This window comes from Callorhinus ursinus, unplaced genomic scaffold (assembly GCF_003265705.2).
Source record: "Callorhinus ursinus isolate GAN/ISIS: 27379988/994484 unplaced genomic scaffold, GSC_fseal_2.0 scaffold5, whole genome shotgun sequence".
Lineage (NCBI taxonomy): Eukaryota > Metazoa > Chordata > Mammalia > Carnivora > Otariidae > Callorhinus > Callorhinus ursinus.
Genome location: NW_027397067.1, coordinates 46,582,199 through 46,601,672, shown reverse-complemented (window position 1 = coordinate 46,601,672; position 19,474 = coordinate 46,582,199). Strand labels below are relative to the sequence as shown.

Genomic DNA, 19,474 nt, shown 5'->3' with positions numbered 1-19,474 from the left:
ACCTTTTGCAACCTCAAATGTCAAAAGCAGAGTGTGAAATAACCAGTGTAGAAAAAAAAAATGGGGGCTTGCAATTGATCTTCACTACAGTAATAGGCTTTACATTTTTAAAGACATTTAGATTTTTTAGAAGAAAAATCCTCTACCTTTAATCAATTTCAAATTCGCCCCTTGCATGGATGCCTGTGGTCTGTTTAGGAGAGTCTGGGTGGCTCACATATTGTTTTGTCTGTTAAGGATACTGTCCATTGGATCATGGGATTTCCTGGGTATTAGCACCCTTGGGGAAAACCTTCTGTCTGATCGCAGAACCAAGAATATTTAGAGCTAAGCAATGGGTTTGTTTTTATCCCATGAATATTGTAGTTGATTTCATTGTCATCGAGCTGCTGATTTTTGTTTTATTGGGTGCTTTAAAAAAATTTAGGGTCACCTGGGTGGCTCAGTCAGTTAAGCATCTATCTGCCTTTGGCTCAGGTCATGATCTCGGGGTCCTGGGATCGAACCCCGTGTTGGGCTCCCTGCTCAGTGGAGAGTCTGCTTCTCCCTCTCCCTCTGTCTGCCGCCCCCCTGCTTGTGCTTGCTCTCTTTCTGTGTCAAATAAATAAATAAAATCTTTAAAAAAAAAAAAAAGTTTATCCAAAAATGTATGCAAGTCTCACATTTAGTTCCTATTAGCAAAGAATGAGCTAATTAGGTCAGATTTTCATGTAACAGCCAAGAATGACTCTGGCCAATAATGTACCCAATCCCTCCACTTGATGTTTCCCAGCACGGACTCAGGATATGCAGTGTTAACTAACATTATGTGAATTTCCACATTACTGCTATCACCAACTTTAAGGATTCTCATTATAATCACAGTAAATAGAGATGGGTGGTCATTGTAATTAAAAGAACAAATGATCCCCAAAATATATAATTGCTTTCATATCATGATTGAAGTCTAGTTTTCACTCAGGTTGAGTCTGAAATGCATGTTCCTGATCAGCACAGAGTTCTCATCTACCCCAGACCCCTTCCAACTTATAACTCCACTACCCTGACTATGTACGTTCCCAAATTGCCCTGCTGCTCAGCCATCACTCCTGCAGAAGAGGAAAGATCATGAGGAAGGAGGTTGAGGGGCCAGGCCACTCATATTTCACTGGTCACAAGTCAGCCCCATGGCCACACCTAAGTGCCAGGGAAGCTGTGAGAGGCGACGGAGGCCTATGCCCAGGAAGAAGAGCGAACGGGATAGATGAAGCCCTAGCCAGTCTCTGCCATAGTGAAAATGATGATAAAGTCAAAGGCACAGAGTTTTATAACCCAAAGAGGGATGGAAAATTCAATTAACTCTAATCACTTGGTGAGAAGATAGGCTACACCCCAAGGGGGACTGTAGAATTCTATCTACCCAAATCATGCGTTAAAAAGTGAAAGAGGCTATGATAAAAATAAGATAAGGGTAAAATTTGAAAGACACTCTGGGGACACATAGACACATTCCTCCTCTGGGGACGCAGCAGACAGAACCAATCCAACTATAAAAAGCAGCTCAGTGTGTTAACCCTTTGCTCAGGTAGAATTCTCCTGGAAAAAATCCCAGTTTCCTATATCTTGCTGATAATCAGTATTGTAGTTCCCAAGAACTCCAGCCTGCCTGGAATCCCTCCCCACTCCTTTTGGCTGGTAACAGTGACTTTGCTTCTCTCGAGAAGAGGCAGAAAAAGTGTGCAGATGGCAAAGCCAGTCAAACTCATAGTATGATTACTCTTGTGTTAAGTTTAAGGAGTAAGTTTTGTGACCATTGTGATCGTCAGTTTGTGTTTGTTATTTAAAGGGTTTGAAATGTGTAAGAGAATTTAATTAGCCTTGTAGTTTTATTTTCAAATGATAAATTGGTACTCAATTTGTGATCTTTTTCCATTTGAAAGTTGTAAAAATAATTGAATATGTTTGTGAAAAATGTGTGTTGAAGGGAACCCCAATTTACCACACATATAAATTAGTTTTATTAGATTCATAAAAGTTAATTGAGATGTAGGAAGATTTTACTTGCTAGGTTTGTGGTTGCCCTCGGGCACATGAATTGTCTCAGAAAATGAAATATAGTAAGTTTGTAAGGGTAGTCGAAGATATTTCAGGAAACTTAATTACATGGCCAATTGTTTGAGGAAAGTTAATCTTTTTCATTTATAAGCTAATTGAATACTAAGCAACAAAAAGCAATTGTTTTTACATAAAAATTTCTATATTTACTAATAAAATAAATTGATAAATTTGGAGATTATTTTTATAGGCTAAGTTTGAAGACTTAAGGTAAGCTGAAATGTCCAACTTTAACAAATAATATTAATGAATTAGAGTAGATGTAAGTGGTTCATTTTGCTCACAAATCTCCCACAAATACTCAACTGGTAGGAGTAAGGAAGGGGAGAGAGAGAGTGGTAGACATTTAAGAGAATGCAGGACCAAAAACACTTAAACAAATTCATTTCTTTCAAAGTTTGGTAGGAGGCTAGAAATTGGTCCATGGTATCTTCAGCAAAAAAAAAATGAACAAAAAAGCCCAAAACATAATCTCTACATATCACAGTACCACAACTTGGAAATCAAAAAGGTACAATAGGTTGCTATATTATATACACATTAAATTTTAGCTACATGAGCTTGGTTATGACAAGAGAAGTTAATTTTGTCTCAGTCCCTAAAGTCTCCTAAAGATTACAGGAATTTTCAAGAGCAATGTTGCCTTATAGATTGACTCTAGTAAAGTCAGGCACAATTCTGCCCACATGACCACCGGTTCTGAGCCTCCCTGCTGACTGGTGCTGCTGCTTGCACGCAAAAGGGAGGTGGTTCAGCTGAGCCTCCATGGGGAGCACTAAAGAGGCCGAGGTGGGCGGAATGGGGAGGAAGCTGGGAGGGTCTAGAGAACTGAAGGCTGAGATGTGTTAAGGCTCCTGTGGGGAGCCAGTGGGATTGACAGGTAGAATAGGGGCCATTGTAGGAATTCTCCCCAGAGCAGGGCAAGAGAGAGCGGGGGCAGGTCCTGCCCCCAGGAAATGGGTCTGACCAGCATTCCAGATGGGCACCAGGGCCTTGTGTTGACAGAGTAACTCTGGCAGCGAATAAGAGGACCAGGGAAGGTCTTGTGGCAGTGGCTTACAACCGTAATGGAAATATCTGGCCACTTGGTGCTGAGACATAGAGCAGAAGAGAGACTGAATATAACCAACACCCCCACCAGACAAGGGGGCAGGAGAAGGGATAGCAGAGGCCTGTGGGGGAAGTGGGGGCTTTTAAAGAACACATGGAATAGACACTTGGTGTCCCGATGCCTTAACATCTGTACCACTAATTATCATCTTAACTGAGCCAGGTGAGGCAGGAAGGGACCTGCATCCGTGAAGTTCTGGGGGGTGGGCATGAGAGCGTGGTGCTGTGCAAAGCTGCAGGTGGTTGGTGTGGGGAAGGAAGAGGCAAGAACCGGAGCTGCATTAGCCGCATTCTGGGTCTCGAACCTCTACCTGACAGCAATGCCCCCTGAACTGTGACAACAAACCATGTCTGCAGACAAGGGCAAATGCCTCCAGCACCCACAGGTGGCACTGGTAAGAATTTGTTGAACGAACGAATGGCTTAGAGGTAGTATCGTAGCAGTGGAAAAGTAGTGATGACATGACAATAAAATTCCAAAACCTTCCTGGATTTAAGACAGGTGAAAACTGATTGACAGAAGAGAGTCCGAAGAGATTTATCCCAAGAAAGAAAGAAGTAATGTTTATACGTAAAATGGGATATTACTCAGCTTCAAAAAGGAAAGCAATCCTGTCATATATGACAACACGGATGGACCTTGAGGACATTATGCTAAGTGAAATGAACCAGTCACAGAAGGACAAATACTGCATGATTCCACTTACATGAGATGTCTAAGATAGTCATACAGAAAGAAGCAGAGAGTAGAATGGTTGCAAGTGCTGGGGGAAGGTGGAAAGGGCAGTTGCTCTCCAGCAGTTATAATAAAGTTGTAGTTATGCTAGATGAATAAGTTCTATAGATCTCTTGTGCAACATAGGGTCTAGAGTTAACAATCCTGTGTTGTACATTTCAAAGTTTGTTAGGAAGGTAGGTCTCAGGGCACCTGGTTGGCTCAGTCAGTTGAGCGTCCAACACTTGGTCCAGGCTCAGGTCTCGATCTCATTGTTGTGAGTTCAAGCCCCCACGCTGGGCTCTGCACGGGGTGTGGAGCCTACTTAAAAAAATAAAAACAAAGAAAGAGGAGGGTAGATCTCACATTAAGTGTTCTTACCACAATTTAAGAAAGAGAAAGAATGGTTTATACTTAAATTTAAATTTTTTTTTCTAGTTGGTACATGGGTCTCTCTCATGTTAATAATGAATATGCGTTTACCATTTTTAAATATATTTTTAATCCATTTAAATACAGGTGTGTTACTTCTCTGGAATTCTTAACACTCCCATCGGAACCCCACTTCTGTTTTAACCAGAGTCCATTATATTACTTAGGTGAGCCAACTACTAATCATCTAGTGATAGCAACAAGATGCAGAAGTCATTGGGCCAAAGAGGAGAGCACAAAGCACTCTTCGCATTTTCCCCAAAATACCAGGATGCAATAGCAGTATCCCAAAGGAGAATCTGGTTGAGTTTGTGCAGTGGGTATGGTTTGGGAGGATCCTGGGAGGCCAGGCCAAGGAGTTGTTTTAAGGTTTGGAGCGTGGGAGAGCCCCGGGTGACATGTTGAGGACAGTCGCAATGTTGTCCCTGATGCCCTCAGAGGATTCTTCAGGCAATGGTGGGCAAGGTGGACAGGAGAGGGGAGAGGTGCCTCAGGATGGGCTACGATGCCAAATGAACAAAGGAAGTTGGCTGTTGAAGCTCAGAGCCAAAGGAATGCTGTGTGGAAATGACAATGAAGCTGTATATGTGTGGAGGGAGGATGGAGCTTCCTTATGGTGCACGCTATTGGCTTACAATTTGAGGAATTTAACATTGTAATGATGAGTATAATAATGACAGATATAATCTCAAATTTTGCGGGTTTTTTTTAACGACATTATGTCAGGGAAAGGCAGTGAAGCCCCAATATCCTTTCTTATCTCCCTCAGTAACAGAACCCCTGGTTTTTCAGCTGGGAATATGGATCCCTAGACAGCACACCTTATTTCCTAGCTTCCCTTGCTAGATGTCGCCCTGTTGCTAAGTTCTGACTAATGAGATGGGGACAGAAGTATCATGTGGAGTCTTCCAGGAATTTTCCCCTAAAAGACACCCAGTGTCTGCTCTTGACCCTCTCTTTCCTTTGACCCCTTCTCCATCTTCCTGCTAAGACCCAGATGTGGCCAGCCTGGGCCATGAGGAGGCCCGCCACCCCTAGGGGTGGCAGAGCGGGGAGCCAAAGGGGCCTGGGGACTTGAGGACTTCACAGAGCCATCACACCTGCCGGGCCTGTCTAACTGACCTTCACACGAGACACATACAATCTCACATTTTGCGTGAGTCTTTCTTTGGAGAGTTTTGCAGTCGAAGCTAATCCTTAGCAATTCAAAAAATAAAATTCTGTTCTGCTCTCATTCACCTATTAAAAATATTTTTAAATTTCTCTCATTTATTTTTTTCTTCCCTACAGTTTGTCCCACATGTCACTGATAAATGTCCTCTTAAAGAGATTTCCAGCCTTCTCTTCCACCCCTCCCTCTGCTTGGCTTGAACGACCCCTGTTCTCCTGAAATGTTTATCTCCAACTCTGCCTGTCACCGTCCTCTGTGTTGTTTGAGGCCCATCTCAAATACCACCTTTCCCAAGCAGATTCTCCTCCTTTCCTTCAACAGGATGGGATTCCTGTCTCTATGCTGCATCCATAGTGCCGTGTGTCTCTCTCGCCTGACAGTTATACTCTGTGATGCCTTTTCATTATTCTTTCCTTCTTCTATCCCCATCCTAGACAGCGAGTATTGTGAAAACAGAAACTAGGTTTATTCATCTGGGCAATCTCTATTGCCCTTAGCATAACTCTTGTGTAGGGCAGATGCTTGATAGTTATTTGTGGAACTGAATGGCCAAGGCTTCTTGGCATAGAGAGAAACCAATACGATTCATTGCTGATCCATTTGCTTTAGATTTTATTGTTCAGTTTCTCCAGTCTTCTAGTTCTTCTTGAAACAGAGCCCTTTGCAGTGGGGAGAATAATTAGATACAGTCTTGCATAATTAGTTGTCATCACCTAATAAATTGTAGCCCCTTGATATCAAGAACCTTGTCACCTCCCCACCCTGCCTAATAGTTCTGAGCTCAGTGTCACACTCACAGAATTATTTAAAAATATTTGTTGCAGTAATGAATAAAGGAAGTCAAGTTACTTCTTCCTTGACATTGATCACATTTTCTTTCCCCCAACCTCGTTTTCTCTTTTCCATTTTCAGGGCCTGCCACTCGCTCTCACATTCCTAGCTTTCTTCTCAGTTGCCCAAATGTTATTCTTCAGAGATCATTCCCAGCTCTTCCCAGAGCTCCCAGACGTCCACTAACCAAAGAGAGGAAATAATGTAGCCTCTCTTTGGTCACCAAATAATGGAAAGATGGTGTAGTACCAAAGGGCTCAAAGTGGCAAAATTTTTTAAAGGGCATGATCATAGCTTAGACAAGTTTTAAGAGATCTACATGGATATGTTTAAATCAAAAACTGCTATGAGGCCAACAAGTATGATGCTATGTGGTCAACACTCCAAGACAAATAATGTTTTTATAGCCAATCAAGATCTGTTCTTGTTTGGTTTTGTACGAATACATCCTACCGCTTTCCAAATTGGAATTAAAGTAGATTGAGATCTGGTCATTTCCTGATTTGAGGCTTGCAGGGTATCCCCAGGGAACATGGGGTTGGGAATTATGCCCAGGACAGCACCATCAACAGAAAGGTCGATCGGGAATAGATTCCCTATGGGTACTGCCAAGTAGAAGGATTTCTTTTCTAGAGGCCACACTGTTTTCTAACATAGCTTTCTCCATCTACTCTCCCTGGGATCTCTCTTGGGTGGTGTCCTCTCTGATTAACACATGCTCAGTGGGTAAGCATCCCCAGAAGTACATAATCTCATTACTTAAACTACTTTTTACAGTTTAAATTTTATAGCCGATACTAGATTGACTTCTTAATCCCATTCTTCCAGATCAACCAAGAGTCCTTGGCCTCATGGATTCCGTCACTGAGGACATTATGGTCCTACTATCTGGGTGTGTGGGTTAAGCCCACACATTCAGGCCAGACTACACTCTATATTACCTTGGGTATTTTAAGTGGTGGTCCTTCCCTGGTATCCTGCTCACATAAATTTCCCAAAACTCACTTGCCCCTTTTGTGAACACAGGCCTCCAGTCAGTGGCTTTAATCTATGTTTCCTCTTCTGTTTAGACAGGTCCTAAGGGGCACTACCTGCAGTCACTCAACCTGCATGGAATCACAGTGCTGTCAGCTCTCCTCATTTCCAAAGATCTATTTAGTTTAACAGATCTTTATTGACAGACTATCTCATGCCAAGCTTTATGCTAGGCTGTGGGGATATGAAGATTAAGGCATGGTTCCTGCTCTGCAGAGGAGGGGCTTATAGCTTCCCCCTTTCCTTTTCATATGTTTTACACTCCTCCAGCCATCAACCCACAGGAATAGAACATTCTCTGGGAATTGCCACAGTTTTCAGGGAGGGGAGCTATACCTCATGGCCCTACTAGTCAAGCAGGCAAAAGACATTCGGAGGAATGTCCACCAGGGGAGAGAACATATTTCTCTCATTCCCCCTTTCCTTACTCTAACAATCTTGTGTCAGAAATGGCCTAATTTGACTTTTCCTGTAGACTGTAAGAGAGATTTGGGAGAGAGGGACTCTTGTTGTTTTGACACAAAATGAAACTTGGCTCTGGGGCAGTTGAACCACTGACTGGTTCACACCTATTATTACCCTAACAGGATTGTCTAGGTATCTGGCATGAAAATCTGGTAAGTAAAGAAGGTCCACCGTCAGGAATAAAGAGTGGAGGGATAAAGTATACCAGCTGTCCCAAGGAAATCTAGGAAGGGGGGATGGGAAGGAAACTATGAAAATACAAATCTACGAAAGGTTGTGTTTCCTTTGCTTTAATCCCTCCCCTCTCCCCTCCCATGGTGGGCTTTGCTCCTCATCTTTGACCTGGAGGAAGTGTCTGTAACTCTTCCCTGGAGAGGGGGAATTCCACCCAGGAGTCTGTGTTACTGTTTCTCTAGCCAGGCCATCTCCACATGAGGTCCACCCTCCCCTGGAGGCTCTCACTAAAGGGGTCATCTTTCTGGTTAATCTTCCGCCATTAGCACCCACTAGGTCATATGTCTTCCTGTTAACCTAAATTTTGGACTTTATTATAAAAATGTGTCTCTTCTTTCTGATTTTGAGTTATGTTATACAACCTTCTTCTATGAACTTAACCTTGAGTGGCACCGTGACTGATCCCTTCTTCCCGGCCTCCCCCTGTCAACTACATTAGCATGTGGGTGGGGGTGGGAGGGTCCAGGACAGGCCCCTCAAAGGACACCTGACAGGAAAGTGTGAAAGTCAGGAAAAATTACTCCTGGAGATTTTTGAGATTTCTTGAAGTTTTGTTACCTCCCCAGAGTGTGTGTGTGTGTGTGTGTGTGTGTGTGTGTGTGTGTGTGTGTGACTATTTCCACTGAGCATTAAAAACTCATGGTAGATTATGTACTTGTCTCAGGAACAGTAGGGGCTGAAACGGGTGGGATGCAGAGCTTCTGTGCTACCTCAGAATCAGTCTAGGCCAAGAGAGGGCTAAGGTGAAGAGTCGCTGGGAGCCTGGAGAGAAGAGGTAAACAGGAGAAATCCTTGGGACTTGTGTCATCAGTAGGAATGGAAGGGCTGAGAAAGGACCCTGCCTGGGACTGAGAAGTGGGGGTTTTCACCTGAAGAAAGGCCCAGCTCCCCAGTACTTCTGTGGCTTGCTAGCTGGTCTTTGATATTTCTGTACATTTGTAGAGGAAATGAATGAGTCCAGGCACTCTAAACAAAGACTGTGGGGCTTTTTCCTGGGAGTGCCATTCTGTTTCATGCCAGAAGTCCAAGATTCAAGTCCTGGCTCCTGAGACTGCTGGCTGTGTGATCATGAATCCATCTCTTATACCCTCTTGGTTCTTGGTTTCTTCATCTGTGAGAGGGATAATAATTCTACCTGCCTACCCCTCAGTCAGCAGACACCTGACACACACCACTGTACTCCAGGTACCAAGCTAGATGCGGGGAGCCAGTGAGTGAGACAAATGTGGTCCCTGCTCTCTTGTAACTTACATTCTACTTTGAAATTGGTTGTGAACAAGTAACTACAGGTATGAGGGTGTCACAGTGGAAAAGCACCTGGACTTACGGGCGCATTCACCAGGGTACCTAACCTAGACCGGAAGGTCAGAGAAGGCTTCCTTGGTCAAGGCACACCCGAGCTGAGCGGCAAAGGATGAGTAGAAGTTAGACCAATGGTGTGGGAAAGTGAGAGCTGGTCATGATAAAGGAACAGCGAGGGGAAAGGCTGAGGAGGGAAGAAGGTGGCATGTTGAACAACAACAAAAAATGGGTAGAGTGACAGGGAGTGCAAATCCACATGGGGAAGATGGAACAGACTTCGCTCAGCCTCACAGGCTGCAGTAGATTAATTCTAAGGGAGACAAAATGAATAATAAAATGTTAACATATCTCGGGCCAGATGCCATGGTCATCACTTTCCATGCATCATCTCATTTATTTCTCCCAATAGCCGCAAGGTCACATGATTATTAAATAGGGGGGCCAGAACACAAACTCGGGCAGCCTGCCCCAGCCCCCTCATGCTATAAATGTGCCTTATATAAAAATTCTGTGCAGACGCAGAGGCAGCCTGCCATTGTCACATATGGACACTTAAGACCCAGAAGGAATCATTTCTCCCCAGATCTCTCTTGGAGATTTCTATTTTCGTAGGAGGTGTTTCCCAAGGCCACTGAGAATGTGAAAAATGAAATCAGCTTCTTTTTAAGGAAACTCATGAGGAACAAATGACTCTTGGTCAGGCTGTTCCTCTCTCTGGTCAACATCCTGGCAGGAAACTTCCAATGCTGCCCGCAACAAACACAAGAGACTTGAGAAGGAAGGAGTGTTTTTCCCTTGCCTGTCATTTGGTTTCCTGTTTTGCTTTCCATAATTTGCATAGATACTTTGTAGATGCTTTGAGGAAAAGTGTAGTTTTTTAAATCTTTTCCATGAGACAAGATTTATATCAGTGAGTGATCAGCCCCAGGACTTGCACAGGATTGGCTTGAGTCGCCTGGCTATAAACTCTGCTGCCTCCTCTCTGGAGCCCATTCTGTGCCCTTTCTCCCACTCACCTAGAAATAGCCACTCCTTCCTTTGTACTCTCTCTCTGGCCCCACATTCTTCGGTGGCACTTTGGCAAACTTATTTGCTTATGTGTCCGTTCCTCTACTAGACCGTCAGCTCCTTGGAGGCAGGACTGTCTGACTCATCTGTCCATCCCCATGCTTACTCACATGGTGCCTGGTACATGCTGGCCACTCAACAGAGGTTTATAGACTGAATGAGCGAACAATGATATCAGCATCAACTGAATACCTACTTAGTGATAAGCACTAGGTCAGTGGCTTATATGCATCATCTCATTACATTCTTAGAAGCCTGATAGGCAGTGACTCTCTTATTCCCCATTTTTCAGATAAGGAAACTGGGGCTCGGGGAGCTAAGTAAATCACACAAGTAGTAAACAACTGAGCCAGGAGTCCATATCAAGGGCTCTTTCCTGTTATCTTCTTTGCCTCCTTCCTTAAAGTGGCAGTAGAAGAAGTCAGCAGCTCAGAGGGCTTGCTGATCCTTACAGGTACTGGCGCATTTTTTTAAAAGCTCTCTCTTATTTGGCATCGTAAGGCTTGTTTTGGGGCCGCTCTAGCAGGGTGAGGTAATAGGGACCATAACTGCCCTCGTGTTCTGCACTCTTTCCTACCAGCAAAGAGTGGGGGGAGGAAGGTAGCCCTGGGTCAGCTAAGCCACAGTTCAAATCCTGGTTTTGTCACATTCCAGCTATGTGACTCTAGCGGGGTGTTCATCAGCTCTGTATCTCTTAGAGAGGGCCAATCACACCTACTTCGCAGGAGAGTATGAGTAAGTCAGAAATTTCACGTACACAGGGAATACTTTATAAAGGGCGGATGTTTTTAGCGTGAAGATGCCCAAGAGGTGCAGCCCTACCCAACCCCACCCTCTAGCTTTAGCAGACTCAAGGCAGCAGACAGAGCTCTGTCCCTCTACCTGGAGCACCCTCCCCTTCACCATCCGGATGACACAGTCCTCCCCATCATACCTTCCCTTCTCTCCTTTCACCCGGCCTATGGCTTGTTGCTGTTTACTATTTGGTTGCTGGTTGGTTGGCGAGTGTTAGGGAGATCTTGAACTCTTGGCATGGCCGGAGGTCAGCAAACTGGAACCTGCAGGCTAAATTCGTCTCTCCCCGTTTTTATATGGCCCACAAAAGAAGACTGGTTTTTACATTGTTAAATACTTGGAAAATTTTTTAAAAAGAATACCATTTCATGACAAATGAAAATCATATAAAACATTGTTGTCCATAAATAGTTTTATTGGAAGACAGCCAAAAAAAAAAAAAAAAAGGAAGACAGTCCTGCTCACTCATTTACATATTATCTACAGCTGCTTTCCTGTAACAAGACAGAGCTGCGTAGTCACAACAAAGGCTGTATGGTCTGCACAGCCTAAAATATTTCCTATCTGGCCCTTTACAGGAAAAGTTGGCCAGTCCCTGGTATAAGCAAATAACGGCGAAAGATGCCTCACTCAGAAATGCCCCAGCAAACCTCGGCCCCGTCCCCCTCCGCCGCCCGTCCCCAGACAGAGCCTCAGGTCAGAAGTTCTATTGGATCCACAAACTGCAAATACTCCCTGAGAACTTGACAAGTGCACACCACGCTTCACACTCTTCTTTTATTTGACTTAATCACACCTTAGTACAGAGGAAGGAGGAAGGAGAAGGTGGAAGTGGATGAGGCGGAGAAAAAAAAAAAGAGCAAGAGAAGAGAAGGAAGGAGGCTGTGAGAAGGATATGCAAAGTCCTAAGTAGATTTGTCCCAAACAAACAGATCCATTAAAAGTCAGGAAAAGATTAACGGAAACGTGTAAGTTTCCCTGTTTTCCCCACAAATGGCACAATCGTACCATGTCTTCCTCAAGAAAGCGTAACAGTTCTGACAAGATGGCGACGAGAGCTAATGACACCAGTTAGACCAGATGATTGTTAACCAGGCAACTGTTGTTGACACAATGTAGTATTTACTCAGCTTAGAAACTGACCGGTTGACAGAGATGAGCTCAAAACTCTTGGAAAAACTTGGCTGTCCTAACAAACAAGCTGAGGAGCCAGAACTCTCTAAAAGAAGTCACTGGATCCCTGGAAAAGAAAGAAACTGCAATTGTAGCCCGGAAACCTTAATGTTGAAAGACTGCAATAATTAACACGGAAAGTGCTGGGGAGAAAAAGACACGGGCATCATTTTTACAAATTAAAAAGCCAGCACATTCGCTTGACTAACATAAGTCTTAACTTTATTGATAGAAAAGCCCGGGTGACGGTAAATACCAGAGAAGATCTGGTTTTATCCTCTGTGCCTGGGGAGCTCTGAGCAAGATTTCTGAGCACAGGAATAGGGATTGTTAAAATACCAGACTAAGCCTAGCAAAGCATTTCTCCACTTTAACACAAAGACCAGAGATGAAGACCACAAGAGCGCAAGTGTTTGCCAAAGTCAGGTCCCGTGGGGCTTTGTTTTTTTCTGAGTGTGCACTTGATACAGAGGGAGAGATTTAATCTAAACAGGACTCACAGAGGGATGTGAAAAGCTGAAAAATCTCATTTCCTCACCTCCAAGGCATTTAGTAGAAACAAAAGATAAAAAAGAGAAAGCAGAAAAGCAAAAAGCAAAGCGGTCCAAGCAAAAAGAATAGGAAAACACTTGCCATGCTTGTCTGCACTCTGGTGCCTTTAAGCATTTGCTTGTGCTCCTGGCTTACACAATTCTGGCATTCCACATTCCCAGTTTGGGGGAGTTAGTGCACAAGTTTATGCCAAACTGTAAAAGGGACCCCCCTGATTCATTGCCACAAATTAGATAGCAAGAGGGATAAGGGAAAAATTAAGTAATTCCAGTCAGTGCATCTCAAAACAGTCAAGGTCATGAAAAGTAAGGCTGGTTTGAGAAACTGTCACAGCCAAGAGGAGCCTAAGAAGACGCAAGGACTAAATACAACAGCACAGAGGATCATGGGGGAAAGGAGGGGAAAATGGAATGGGAAGTCATCAGAGAGGGAGAGTAACCATGAGAGACTCTTAACTCTAGGAAATAAACTGAGGGTGGCTAGAGGGGAAGTGGGCAGGGGGGATGGGGTAACTGGGTGATGGGCATTAAGGAGGGCACGTGATGTGATAAGCACTGGGTGTTATATGCAACTGATGAATTACTGACCTCTACATCTGAAACTAATGATGTACTATATGTTAGCTAATTGAATTTAAATTTTAAAATATGTAATGTGGTACCTGGATGGAACCCTGGAACAGAAAAAGGTTATTAGGTAAAAAAAATATAGAAATTTGGGGCACCTGGGTGGCTCAGTCATTAAGCATCTGCCTGCCTTTGGCTCAGGTCATGATCCCAGGGTCCAGGGATCGAGCCCCACATCGGGCTCCCTGCTCTGCGGGAAGCCTGCTTCTCCCTCTCCCACTCCCCACTGCTTGTGTTCCCTCTCTCGCTGTGTCTCTCTCTGTCAAATAAATAAAATCTTTAAAAAAGTATATAGAAACTTGAATAGAGTATGGACTTGGATTAATAGTAATGTGTCAATATTGACTTATTAACTGTAAAAAATCCACCATACTTTTGCCTCTCCCAAAATTCTCAATGGTCTCACTATAAGAAGGACTTAGGGACGGGGCGCCTGGGTGGCTCAGTTGGTTAAGCGACTGCCTTCGGCTCAGGTCATGATCCTGGAGTCCCGAGATCGAGTCCCACATCGGGCTCCCTGCTCGGCGGGGAGTCTGCTTCTCCCTCTGACCCTCTTCCCTCTCGTGCTCTCTGTCTCTCATTCTCTCTCTCATATAAATAAAATCTTAAAAAAAAAAAAAAGAAGGACTTAGGGAATAAACTGCCCTCTTGACCCTGCAATGACCTAAGTCAGTGTTTTCCAAAGGGAAATTCTCTGTGAGATTCAATAGGTGTTATTTAAAAAGAGAGGGAATGGAAAGCCTGGGTGGCTCGGTCAGTGAAGTGTCTGCCTTTGGCTCAGGTCATGATCCCAGCCAGGGTCCTGGGATCGAGCCCCACATCGGGTTCCTTGCTCAGTGGGGAGCCTGCTTCTCCCTCTACCCGCCACTCCTCCTTATGCTCTCTCTCTCTCTTCTGACAAATAAAGTCTTAAAAAAAAAGAAAGAAAGAAATGGCACACATTTAAACAAAAAGAAAAAGAAAAGGAAACAAAGAAAAAAAGAGAGGGTGGCCTTTGGTCAAACAAATTTCAGAAAAACTGGATTATGCACATTTCTCTACCGTGGGACCCTGTGGAGCCTTTCTTTTGTGCATGCACATTGCAACTATCCAGAAAGGAGATGTAGAATGCAGCATTTCCCAAACTTAGTTGATTATGAAACTCTTTTATTATAAAACACCTCTTGGGACTAGCTTCCTCCTGAAGGTACTTTGGAAAACACTAATTTGTGCAACCTAAAAAGAGGACGAAAATGGCTGACAACGACTAAAGGAAGGGCCTGATAAAGTAACATGAGAAGAAACACAATGGAAACTATCCAATTAGCCATTGCTGATTTTTAACTGGTTGCTTCAGGGATCTCAAAAGCAAGAAACTCTGCCAAACTAATTGCTGAAAAATTCTCATTTTATGCCCAAGGCCTTAAACAAGAGCTTAATGAACTGTGTATCTTGTTAAGAGTAACTGGATGAGGAAACTATTAACATTAGGCTCAGCTGATTTCCTCTGCTGCTAAACAAAAGGCATTTGTATCTCAGCCCTTTGAAGAGTTACACAGATTTTTGCAAACAATGAATATGTGGTTGAGATTAGTTAATGCGAGATGAATAAATCCTCCCTATTCTGGGGAACAAAGACAATTCAGTTTGCAAATAACTGCAGACACCCAAATGTATCTTGGACAGCTGGAATATTTAGAACTCATACGTGAAAAATTGTACATTTTATTCCTTTGGACATGTAAGTTTGTCAAGTCCAAATTGCATTCTAATTTAATCAGTTTGGGCTGTTGTATCTCATCAACGGAGATTAAAATAATAACAGGCTCAAACTATTCAGGGTTTTCTTGCAAATTTGTTTCAAAATGTAACAGAAGATAAGGGATAAGACTTGAATCTTGACAACACAGCTTTGTTACGGCATACATTAGTAGAATTTTTATCAACCTCTGACTGTTTTTAGCACAATCCTTGAGGAATTGGGAAAATCTTGCTTGAGATGCATTTAAAGTAGCAGAAAAAGAATTGTTGAGGAAAGAGAAGACCTGAGACAGCAGAATAGACTAAGGAATCAGACTTGAGTAGAAAGAGCACAGGCTTTTTGAAGGGTAACATATGTTACCCTTCAAATGAATCCTAGATCCATCCCTTCAAAGTTGAGTAACCTTGGGCAAGTCACTTCCGGAATCTTAGCTTCCTCATCAGTAAAACGTGAACAAGAATATCACCTTTGCAAGGTGGTTGTCACAAAAATAGGGCTCACAAGCTGTCTTTTCCAGTACTAGACACTTACTATACTCTCAATAAATGATTATTTTAATAAGAAAGTACCATCATTAGTCTCCAACAGCAAAGAGTTTAGGGAAGGATACAAGCAAATGCGGGAATATCAATGCAAAACCACTGGGAGTCAGATTTATAGGAGACAGAGGAAGGAAAAAATGTTAGGTCAACTAAAAGTGAATGCTGTATGTATGGAAAGAGCAACTTTATTTGCATCAGCAGAGTTTTTTGGACGGCAGGCAAGACTAATAAACTTTTAGTCTGTTGGCATAAGTGAACTCAATTACAGTCATTCTGCTTAAGTCAAGTTCATAAAATGGGCTACCCTGTACTTCTCAGATCAAAGTCTTCTAAAACTAAACTTCCTAAACTCAAACAAGAAAACTATTAGATTCTCAAAAATGATACAATGAAAGTGAATCAAGGAAATGTTTCCCCAAGTACATTCTGGATGTTATTCAGAGGAAAAGAAATTGTGAAATTATATATTTTAAGAGCTGTTGGGTTAACGTTAAACCGATTTCTAGGCTTCTTTAAAAAAGTAAGGCATATACATGGATAAAAATTTGGATAGTAGAAAAGAGCATAGAATGCAAAGTAAGCTTTCTTCTCACTCCACCTTCTGTTCCCCCAATTCTTCACAGAATTAAGAATTGTTACCAGTTTCTTATGTATCCTTCCAGAGCCATTGTACACATTTATAAGCCTCTTTTATTTAAAGATTTATTTATTTTAGAGAGAGAGAGAGAGAGAGCAGGGCAGAGGGGCAGAGAGAGAGGGAGAAACTCAAGCAGACTCTGCTGAGTGCAGAGCCTGACGCAGGGCTTGATCTCACGACCCTGAGATCACAATCTGAGCCGAAACCAAGAGTTGAACGCTTAACCAACTGCACCACCCAGGCGCCCCTATGTCTCTTATTTAATCAAGATATAGGTAGCTATAGGTAAATAGCTTACACAAATGATAGCATATTATACCCACTTCTGCATCTTCCTTTGTTCACTTAAATATAACTTAGGGGAAATATTAGTTCATTTAGATCAGTAGTGGTCAACCAGGGGTGAAATCTGGAGACATTTTGCTGTGGGTGCTACTGATGACTTAGAGTCCAGGGATACTGCTAAACATCCTACATGCACAGGACAGCCTCCTGCAATGATGGATTATCTAGCCTGAAACAGCAACAGTACTGCCATTGAGAAACTCTGTTTTAGATCTATCTCATTTTTTTAATGGCCACATAGTCTTCCGCTATATGGATGAATCATGATTTATATAACCTGTGCAATGCTGGTCATTCAGGTCATTTCAAGTCTTTTACTAGGAAAAAAAAAAAGCTTAAATGAATACTCTTGCACAAATGCAGAAGCATATCTATAAAATAACATTCTATAAGGAGAAGGGAGGGGTCAAATTGTGTGTGTATTTTTTTTAAGATTTTATTCTATTTCTTTAAGTAATCTCTACATCCATGTGGGGCTCGAAATCACAACCCCAAGATCAAGAGTTGCACGCTCCACCGACTGAACCAGCCAGGCGCCCGTGTGTGCATTTTTATCATAAATATTGTCAGTTGTCCTCCAAAGATGATACAACAGTTTATACTGCCATCAACGTGCACGCAAATTCCTGTTTCCTCATATCCTATCCAAAGCAGTGTAGTCACATAATTTTTTTATATTTGCCAATCTAATTGGTTAAAATAGTGTGTTTAAATTTGTGTTTACTTATTATAAGTGAAGTTGAGCTTTTTTTCATACATCTAAATTCCATTAATTATTTTTGTAAACTATCTGACTAAAGTTTTACTTAATGCAAGGCTTCTTAGACTCTTTCATATGTTCTTCTATATTATTATGAGTCTCGAAGAGATAACAGCATTTCCTAGTTTTTGTACCCTCATTATTGTATTTCCTTCGTCGGTCATTTTTAGTAAAAATGGTTCTGTGAAACACCCTTTGAGAATCATTAAACACGAGACATCAGGATAATAATGACTTATGGAAGGATCCTGTAAACATTCTAAGAAATGTGCAACAGTGACTTATCAATTATTTGATGGTCTTTTTAGCCCATAGGGAACCTCTGACTCAGAGAAGGAAGATCAAACTTGAGTTCCCTGGACTCTATCTCTTTTCCATCAAGTGTTCTATCAAGATCCTTTCCCTTCCAGACTGAAACCTAGCTGAATGAAACCTAACCAACTCAAACTAAGTTCAGCAAAACAAAACAAGACCCCCAAAGATCTCATGTGCTCACATAGATAAGCTTGGGGAGGGTCTGTAATTCAGCTGTGCATCGCGTATAAGTGGTGCCAACAACTCAGACCCTGTGAGGTTTTCCCCTTCTTGTACTCTCTTGCTCACTCACTTTCCTTGCTTCTCTCTTCAGTCTTAAGCCTCTCAGATGACGCCTCCCCTTGCTGCTCCTGTACCTAGTATTTCACTACTTCACCACCTGAGAGACTGAAACCTTTGCTCTTGGTCCCCAGGTTCGAAAGTACCAGGGGAGCCCTGGATCACTGCACACCCTTGTGCCGCACAGTGGTGTCAAGGTCAGTAACCGTGGGGAGACCAAGCATCCCCTGCTACCTCAGCATGACAGTAGGGGAAGGAGCTTTGCCCAGAAAGAGGACAAAGGAAGTTTCTCTTTCACCAAGGCATCACAAAATGTCCTCTGTGTTAGCAAAAGAGACCAAAAACATCCTTGGAGAATAAGTGACACTTGGCAAATAAATTTAAAATAATTTAACATTCGGTGTCCTTGTGCAGTTTTTTTTTTTTTAAGATTTTATTTATTTGAGAGAGAGAATGAGATAGAGAGAGAGAGCATGAGAAGGGGGAGGGTCAGAGGGAGAAGCAGACTCCCTGCTGAGCAGGGAGCACGATGTGGGACTTGTTCCCCGGACTCCAGGATCATGACCTGGGCCGAAGGCAGTCGCTTAACGACTGACCCACCCAGGCGCCCGTCCTTGTGCAGTTTATACAGATGTGCCGATGTGAAAAATAGCATCAGACACTGGAAAAGGGCTGTTAATTGATGGGATTTGGAGAGGTGAAGAAACAAATATCAAAGGGATTGCTGGCTGTGGCCCTGGGGCAGAAGGTAGATTCATAAACCTTGCCAGATATATATATATATATATATATGTATATATATATAAAATTCTCTTCTTCACATTCAAAAGGCTAGAATGGTAGAATGGTACCCACTAGGAAAAACTGGACTATTCAGTACCAGTCCGAATGTATGGAACATTTACAAATTATATTAATTTTCTATTTGCTGCTAAAAAAAAAACCTGGGAATTGCTGAATGCTATCTCTTGGAGAGTTAGATGAATATATTAAAGGCTCACACAAACTTGGTGACTTCAACAATGCAAATGTATTATCTTACAGTCCTGAAGGTCAGCAGTCCAAAATGGGTCTCCCTGGGCTAAAATCAAGGTGTTGGCTGGGCTGGGTTCCCTTGTAGAAGTTCTAGAGGGAGAATCCCTTTCCCTGCCTTTTCCAGTTTCTAGAGGCTGCCCACATTCCTTGGCTCTGGTCATCTTCCTCCATCTACAAGGCCAGCAATGGTAGGCCCTCCCTTTCTTACATCCCATTA

General features: G+C 42.8%; 1 long non-coding RNA gene across 4 annotated transcripts in view; it reads left to right on the top strand.

Annotated features, from left to right (window-relative positions):
• The window catches only part of LOC112823282 (uncharacterized), a 109,723-nt gene that overhangs the window by 56,613 nt on the left and 33,636 nt on the right, over window positions 1-19,474 (top strand). The window contains exon 7 of one of the 4 annotated variants that reach the window (XR_003207978.2): window positions 18,357-18,616. The exons of the other annotated variants lie outside the window; for them this stretch is intronic. This is a non-coding gene — a long non-coding RNA (uncharacterized lncRNA). Of the gene's footprint in view, window positions 1-18,356; window positions 18,617-19,474 lie in introns of those variants that run through there. 4 annotated transcript variants of the gene reach the window in all.